Here is an 8,304-nt window from a genome sequence, read left to right as displayed (position 1 = left end):
TGGAAGATCTGTTACATGCAGCTCCTTACGATCCCCAGGCAGCTTGCTTGGGAAATGCATAGGTGTGGTGTGCTATCTCTGGCGAGCAGGGTGATGTAATTACATGACCATGAGCAGCAGTGCTTCTCTGATTCCTGCTGGCCTTTCGTTAGTTTAGAAGAGAAAGTGAACTTGCAGAAATGCAGGGCTCTGCATTTGCTTGATCTAAGGCCTTTCTGCCTCCTCCCCCTTAACTTGTAAGCCTCCCCGCTCAGTATTTATTAAAATCTTTATCAGAGGGCAGGAGAAGGGGAAGGGTAGAGTTCAAACTGCTTCCCTTTTCATGTGCGTTTTTTCCTCCACATCTAGGATCACTAGCTAATATCTGTAAGACAGTTCTCTTACAGCAATGAACACTTTGTTTTTTAGTTAATTATGTTTTTGTTGTAGAAATAACTGAATAATAAAGTTTCTGTGTTGACAACTTTATTTTAAAAGATTTCTACATTAGAAATACATATAATTTCATCTGCATAGCAAATAGGAATGTTTATAAACTATCTGGGCAGGATAAAGTAGTCCATATCTAAGCTGTGTGTGTCCTTCATTTTAAAATTCAGAGCTGGCTATTGGTTTTAAGTTAATTTTATTTTATTGAAGGCATTACTTGCAATAGATTTTAAAAATTTAATTGTAGTTAGAAACGTAGAACCAAAGCCAATAGTCCCTCATCCTTCCCCATCCTGATTCCCAAAGACAAGAACTTTCCATTTTCTTTTTTTGTCTAATTTGGTAGGCATTTCCCCCCATATTACTATATAGTAGGTCATTAGCCCTTGGTTATTCAGGGGTTTCCCATGTGACTATAATCCTTCCTGTGTGCCAGACACTGTCCTAAGAGAACCACAACCATTTAACATACTTCTACACCTTTGGCTACAAAGAATGTAATTAATATGATTTCGGTATTGACCATTTGGTGATGTCTGTGTGTAAAGTCGTTTCTTGTGTTATTGCTGTGACAGCCCTGGGATTTCTTTGGAAGGAATGATGCTAAAGCTGAAACTCCAGTACTTTGGCCACCTCATGTGAAGACTTGACTCATTGGAAAAGACTCTGATGCTGGGAGGGATGGGGGGCAGGAGGAGAAGGGGATGACAGAGGATGAGATGGCTGGGTGGCATCACTGACTCAATGGACGTGAGTCTCAGTGAACTCCGGGAGTTGGTGATGGACAGGGAGGCCTGGCGTGCTGTGATTCATGGGGTCCCAAAGAGTTGGACATGACTGAGCGACTGATCTGATCTGATTTGAATACATTCTTTTGGCAGAATTCAGTTAACCTTTGCCCTGCTTCATTTTGTTCTCCAAGGCCAAATTTGCCTGTTACTCCAGGTATATCTTGACTTCCTACTTTTTCATAAACAAAGAAAAGCAGAGACATTACTCTGCCAACAAAGGTCCATATAATCAAGGCTATAGTCTTGCCAGTGGTCACATACGGTTGTGAGAGCTGGACCGTAAAGAAGGCAGAACGCCAAAGAATTGATGCCTTCGAACTGTGGTGCTGAAGACTCCTGAAAGTACCTTGGACAGCAAGATTAGTCAATCTTAAGGGAGATCTACCCTGAATATTCACCGGAAGGACTGACGCTGAAGCTCCAGTATTTTGGTCATCTGATGTGAACAGACGACTCATTGAAAAACTCCCTGATGCTGGGGAAGATTGAGGGCAGGAGAAGAGGGTGTCAGAGAATGAGATGGCTGGATGGCATCACCTATGCATTGAACATGAACTTGTGCAAACTCCGGTAGACGGTGAGGGACAGGGAGGCCTGGCGTGCTGCAGTCCATGGGGTCGCAAAGAGTCGGATACGACTGGGTGACTGAACAACAACAACTTACTTCTCATAACAGGTAAGAACTATTATTATCTGCCAGTTAAGATGAGGAAACTGAGGCACAAAGAAACTTAAGTGCCCTGGGTCTTAGTGCCTACCTGATGATCAGTCTGTAAATGTTTTTCACTCAGTATCCAATGATTATATCCTTTGTTATGTGGATGTTTAGCTTCCTGGAGTTAAGATTGCTTTTAACATCTAAGTCGACCTACATCCTACACAACTCTCTGAACAGTCACACCTTTGACAGGTCGCTTCCTGTCCTGGGGTTCCCTGCTTTGGCCCAGAGCTGACACTTGGCCTGGATTCTCCTGTCTGCTGCCAGCATCCCCCTCCTAGGGTTGGTCACCTGTCTCCTCCATCCCACATCTCTCTCCTTCCTCGTTTTCTCTCTCAGTTTGCGGGAACACATCTGCCAGTAGCTTCATAAGAAAGGATGTTAATACTTCTTTAACATTGAGAAAGTTGATTTTTTTTTTTTTGAGGCTTTGCACAACTGAAATGTCTTTAATCTATTCTCCTACTCAATTATTGGCTTGCCTAACTATTCTAGGTTGCAACATTTTCATTCAGAATTTTGAAGGACTTCTCTATTCTTTCCTAACTTCCAAAGTTGCCTTAGCGAAGTATAAATCATTCTTGTTCCTAATCCTTTGAATGATACTTATTTTCTCTCTTTTAGAATCTTCTCTCTATGCCTGGGGTTTGCCAATTTCACAAAAATCTTCTTTTGTTTGGGACTTTTCCTCATCATTGCTTGGTAAACCTTTTCAATGTGAAGGCTCATTTTCTTCAGTACAATATTCTTGTCATTTTTTTCCCCTTAATAATTTCGACTTCATTATTTTTTCTGTCCTATTTGAATGGTACTCCAATTGGTTTGACATTGGACTTCTTATATTCATTTCCTTATTTTCCATTTCTTCTTTCCCATTGCTCATGTTGACTTATCTCCTCTTACTTTCCAGGAGTAACAATCTTTTAAATTTACTAGCATTTTCCTGTCTGCTGCTCCTTTTCTGACAGCACACTATTCTTCTTACATGGATGCATTATGGTCTCTTCTCTTTTGAAGGTATTGATTATAACTGCTTTGAAATTCTCTCCTGTCCCCTGAATTGCCTATTTCTTCTGAACTCCTTATCTCTTTGTTTGGTGGTTTCCTCAAATGCCTGATATCCTTGGTCGTCCACTTATGCATGGGAGTCCACATTCACCACACACCCGTGCATGGAGACGGTGTCTACACATGGCTGATCTCATCACTGCTGAGCTCACGGCCAGGTGGTCCTGCTGTGGACCCCCGCACGCCAGTGCAGATACTCTGAACACTTCCTCTGGATTTTCCAATCTCTTGCTTGGAAGGAGCATAAATACAGGTGTTGGAATTCTGAGAAAAGGGTATGTAGCTTCTCACCCTCGTGGTGGAGACTTTCACTTCATTCTCTTACTTGCAAGGTGCGTCTCACCTAACTTTTCTTTTACTGGTGTCTCCAAGTCTGGGGCTCAGTTTCTCTGGCAAATACTCTGGCTTCCTGCATAGACAAAGGGAAGAGGAGTTCTTGGACTACAGGGAGAGGGGATGGAAATCTGGGGGCTCAGTGTTTTCCTTGTCCCTCACTCCCATTCACCCCATTTCTGAGGTATCTGATCCTTCCAGTTCCTGAGCTTTGACAGCTTCTAGGAGAGTACTGGTTCTCACGTGTACCCCTTCCTCTACTCTCTTCTCCTGAAGGCATTTGGGTTGGACCTTCCTTTTCTTTGTTAATCTACAAGCCATCCTCCCTCTATGAAAAGAGTGGAATTTGTGTCCATTTCTTACTCTCCTTGTTATTTTTGGTGTGTTTTTTGAAAGGAGAAAGGGATGCAAGTGTCTTTCTCTGTCATCTTGAAACTGTAAGACAGTTTCATTGGGTTTGGATCTTGCTAATATGAAGCAAATCCTGAAAGTCTATCAAGCAGGCAATAATTATACACTGTATTCTGGAAATCAGTGCTGTAAACACAATGACGATGCACTGAAATTTAGAGAGATTGTTGCCTGTGAAAATGCTGCTGTTTAGAACGAGCTGATGAATTGGAACAGTAAGAATAGAGATGGGATAATGTCAACATAAGATAATTCAACTAGAAATTTAATTAGAAGATAAAATCGAATGCCATGTAATAGACTCAAGTTCAAAATCCGGAATCATTTTTAAGCCATCAGTTATCACCCATTGTATACTATGTTGGAATATACTTCAAGGTCTTACACAGCCGACTACCCCGCCCCTTTCTTGGAAATCCAGATTCTAGCTCTTAGACTATTTGTATCACAGGTATTTTTGAGAATTTAATAAAAGCCATGGACCTTTTTCCCAGAAATTATTCTATAACTTCATGGTGTTCCAAGGCCATGGAGCCCACCTCTAGATCCTCCCAATAAAGAATCCCTGACGTACAGCACAGTCACACAAAGCGTATTTACCTCTCTTGGCTGTGATACCTGAGTTACTGAAGCAGCACCTATCTCTTGACTGTGATTGAAAGCTGCCTGGTAAATGGTTTCTGAGGGTCGTCAGGCCTGAGATGTGTCCACCTGCCACCGAGCGTCCATCTGCCCCTCCCCACCCTCATCCATCTTCTTTCTAGTCCTATTCATTCTGACCTACACTTGACACACACTGGGGAGAAAACGTCAGCTGCGTGCTGCAGACAATATACTTTCAAAAGCGAACACAGTGGCAGCAGGAAGTACATTCGGACGTGTTTCTCCTATGCTTAATTCTATTTTTATTTTCAAATAAAATGATATGTTTGCTGCTACTGATCCAGTAACTAACTACCCGTTATCCAATAATGGGTTTTGTTGACCATTATTTTACTCTACCCTCTCACCTGTATTCCCTCATGGCCCATATCAGAAATGTAAAGCCGGGAATATCATATATCTAAGTAAAAAGATAACCAAGGCATACAGAGCTAGCTTCCATGTCACCCTCTCCAGAAAAGCCTGTCACGACCCTCTGAGCAGGTCTCCTGTAACAGTCCTCTGTTGGGTTGGACATATGCTGGGATAACCCTGCCCCCAACCACTAGGGCATATAATCACTGGAACTCCAAAGGACCCAAACAGTAAGACTGAGTTGAAGTGTTTCTTGAACTAGCCAGTGATTTCCTACCATTCAGTCAACATAAAATTCAAACCAGCAAGGACATGCCACCATGGCAAAGCTGATCCTGTGTGGTTGTCAGAGGAACAGAGGAACATGACGGCCAGAGAAAAATTGACAGTTGCTTTTTGACTCCGTGGGGCTTCGCGGGTGGCTCGGTGGTAAAGAATCTGCCTGTAATACAGGAGACCCAGGTTCAATCCTTGGGTCAGGAAGACCCCCCTGGAGAAGGGAGTGGCAACCTACTCCAGTATTCTTGCCTGGAGAATTTCATGGACAGAAGAGGTGGGCTGCAGTTCATGGGGTCACAAAGAGTCAGACACGACTGAGCGACTAACACCTGTGGCTGTGGCTCTGTAGAATCCAGGAGTATAAAAAACAACGAGCCATAATAACATTAGATGGTGCTACAGAGGCTTCTTCACTCATTTAACAAAAATGTTCAGTTCTTAGTGGCTTCCCTAGTGGCTCAGACTGTAAAGAATCCACCTGCAATGCAGGAGACCTGGGTTCGATTCCTGGATCAGGAAGATCCCCTAGAGAACGGAATGGCTACCTACTCCAGTATTCTTGTCTGGAGAATTCTCCATGGAAACAGGAGCCTGGTGGGCCACAGTCCATGGGGTAGCAGAGTCAGACACAACTGAGCAACCAGCTCTAGTGTGTGTTAAGTAATTGATCTATCTGAGAAAAGAGGCTTGGGATAATACTGACAACAGATACCACTTGTATAGCATTTAGTATGTGCCAGGCACTGTTCTAAACCCTCAAATACCTTAACCCATCTAATCCTTACAAGTCTAATCTTTACAAGAATTCTCTGAAGGAGAAACTGTTCTGATGTCTCCCATTTTACAGATGAAGATATCAAAGCAACAGAATACACTATTGGAATGAAACGGAGACAGGATTAGACTCCAGGCAACCTGACTCCCGAGTCTGTGTCCTCACACCCTGTGCAACCCAGCCACTAAGGTGAGAGTGTATGTGCAGTTGTACAGATTTTAAAGACCTTTGTAATAATAGAATGACGGCAGGATATTAAGGAATCACTTGGAGTGTGCTTTAGTCCACCACAAAGGTTATTCTTTATCGTCTGTTTCTGGCCACACCATGCAACTTGGGGGATCTCAGGTCCCTACTCAGGGACTGAACGTGAGGCAAAGGCAGTGAAAGCCAGAATCCTAATCCCTAGGTCACCAAGGAACTTTCAACAATGGATGTTTGTTCTTGAATTGGAAGAGGTTAACACTGCAGAGCCACTGCACATCTTGAGCCAAACACAGCTCTGGTGCATCAAGATGTGGCTAATAATATATAGTGATTTAAAATGAGGTTTAGAAAGAAAAGAAAGATACAATGGTTTGTGTACAACATGTAAATCCTGGGGGCAGGTTGATGGATACCAACTTATTCAATTTGCTCCAAAGCATTGGTTTTAAGCAGAGGACTTTCTCAAGCTTTCAGATGAAAGTAGATTTCACTTGCTTACCAAGAGTGCCTATGAATGAATTTATACTTGATGCCATATCCTATCTTCTTTTTAAAAAAGATCCTCTCTGCCAACAAGAGACAGTGGGTGATGAAAGCTCAGTGGGAGAATAACAGGTATTCACAACGCAATCTTCCATTGTGGGGAGAAAACCTTACTTGAGAGCTTCCCTGGTGGCTCAGTGGTAAAGAATTCACTTGCCAATCTAGGAGACTTGGGTTCAATCCCTGGAATATCCCACATGCTACGAAACAACTAAGCCCATGCACCACAATTATTGAGCCTGTACTCTGGAGCCTAGGAGCTGCAACTGCTGAAGCCTGTGTGCCCTAGAACCCATGTTCTGCTATCCAAGAAAAGCCACCGCAATGAGAAGCCCATGCACCACAGCTAGAGAGTAGGCCCCGATCGCCGCAACCAGAGAAAAGCCCACGTAGCGATGAAGACCCAGCACAGCCAACAGGTAAACAAGTCAAATCATTGAAAAAGCAACCCCGCTAGATAAACTATTGCATCTAGATTTAGATCTAGATTGCATCTAAATCTAGATCGGTGTTTACAGTAATGTTTGTCTGCCAATAATTGGATCTGCCAGGCTGAAGAAATGGCACTTCAGTCCTATTTCGAGGTCCAGAAACCAGAACCTTTCCAGTTGTTGCTGCTGCTGCTGCTAAGTCGCTTCAATCGTGTCCGACTCTGTGTGACTCCATAGATGGCAGCCCACCGGGCTCCCCCGTCCCTGGGATTCTCCAGGCAAGAACACTGGAGTGGGTTGCCATTTCCTTCTCCAATGCATGGAAGTGAAAAGTGAAAGTGAAGTCGCTCAGTCGTGTCTGACTCTTCGCGACCCCATGGACTGCAGCCTACCAGGCTCCTCTGTCCATGGGATTTTCCAGGCAAGGGTACTGGAGTGGGGTGCCATTTAGGGGACCACCAACCAACACCATGTTTACATGGCTCCTTTACCAAAGCATTTGATACAATACAAACCAGTTGTAGTTTGTCTAGTTTCAATGGGAGTATAGCTTGGGTTTACCTGGGAGGACAGCTTGGGGGGTTTTGTTTGTTTGTTATTGGTGTATAGTTTATTTACAGTGTTGTGTTAGTTTCAGGTGTACAAGGCATGGGACAGTTTTGATCAAATTTGCTTTTCTTCGTTTTCAAGATGAATGTAGTCAATAATTGATTTGGCCTTAATTAAATACTGATTTAAGTCTGCAATGAGCCTTTGCTTGTCAAGTTCAGAGTTGGGAAGACCTTACAGTCTATACTTGAATACTTTTATAACCAGAAGCTTCTTGAAGCCACTTATTATCAAATTGCAAAATTTAAGTCATGTTTTGGACACAACTTCTCTCTGAATCTCAAATAACATGGCAAATGCTTACTCATGTAAGACTCAAAATGGCCAGGCACCCAATGGACTATACAGCCCATGGAATTCTCCAGGCCAGAATATTGGAGTGGGTAGCCTTTCCCTTCTCCAGGGGATACTTCCAACCCATGGATAGAACCCAGGTCTCCCACATTGCAGGTGAATTCTTTACCAGCTGAGCCACAAGGTAAGCCCAAGAATACTGGAATGGGTAGCCTATCCCTTCTCCAGGGATCTTCCTGAACCAAGAATCAAACCGGGGTCTCCTGCATTGCAGGCAGATTCTTTACCAACTGAGCTATCAGGGAAGCCTCTCAAAACTGGTACAAGCATACATGTTTGAGTAACTGTTTGTAGCATGAATTTAAAAAATGAATTGACTTTAATCATTTTATTAAATAA

General features: G+C 43.1%; 1 protein-coding gene across 1 annotated transcript in view; it reads right to left on the bottom strand.

The window, feature by feature from the left end:
• The window catches only part of PDE11A (phosphodiesterase 11A), a 423,540-nt gene that overhangs the window by 79,277 nt on the left and 335,959 nt on the right, over positions 1-8,304 (bottom strand). The window lies entirely within an intron of this gene.

Source organism: Bison bison, unplaced genomic scaffold, assembly GCF_000754665.1.
Source record: "Bison bison bison isolate TAMUID 2011002044 unplaced genomic scaffold, Bison_UMD1.0 scf7180017864460, whole genome shotgun sequence".
NCBI classification, from domain to species: Eukaryota; Metazoa; Chordata; class Mammalia; order Artiodactyla; family Bovidae; genus Bison; species Bison bison.
Note: the sequence above shows the minus strand (reverse complement) of the source record. Positions and strands in the feature narration are given on the sequence as shown.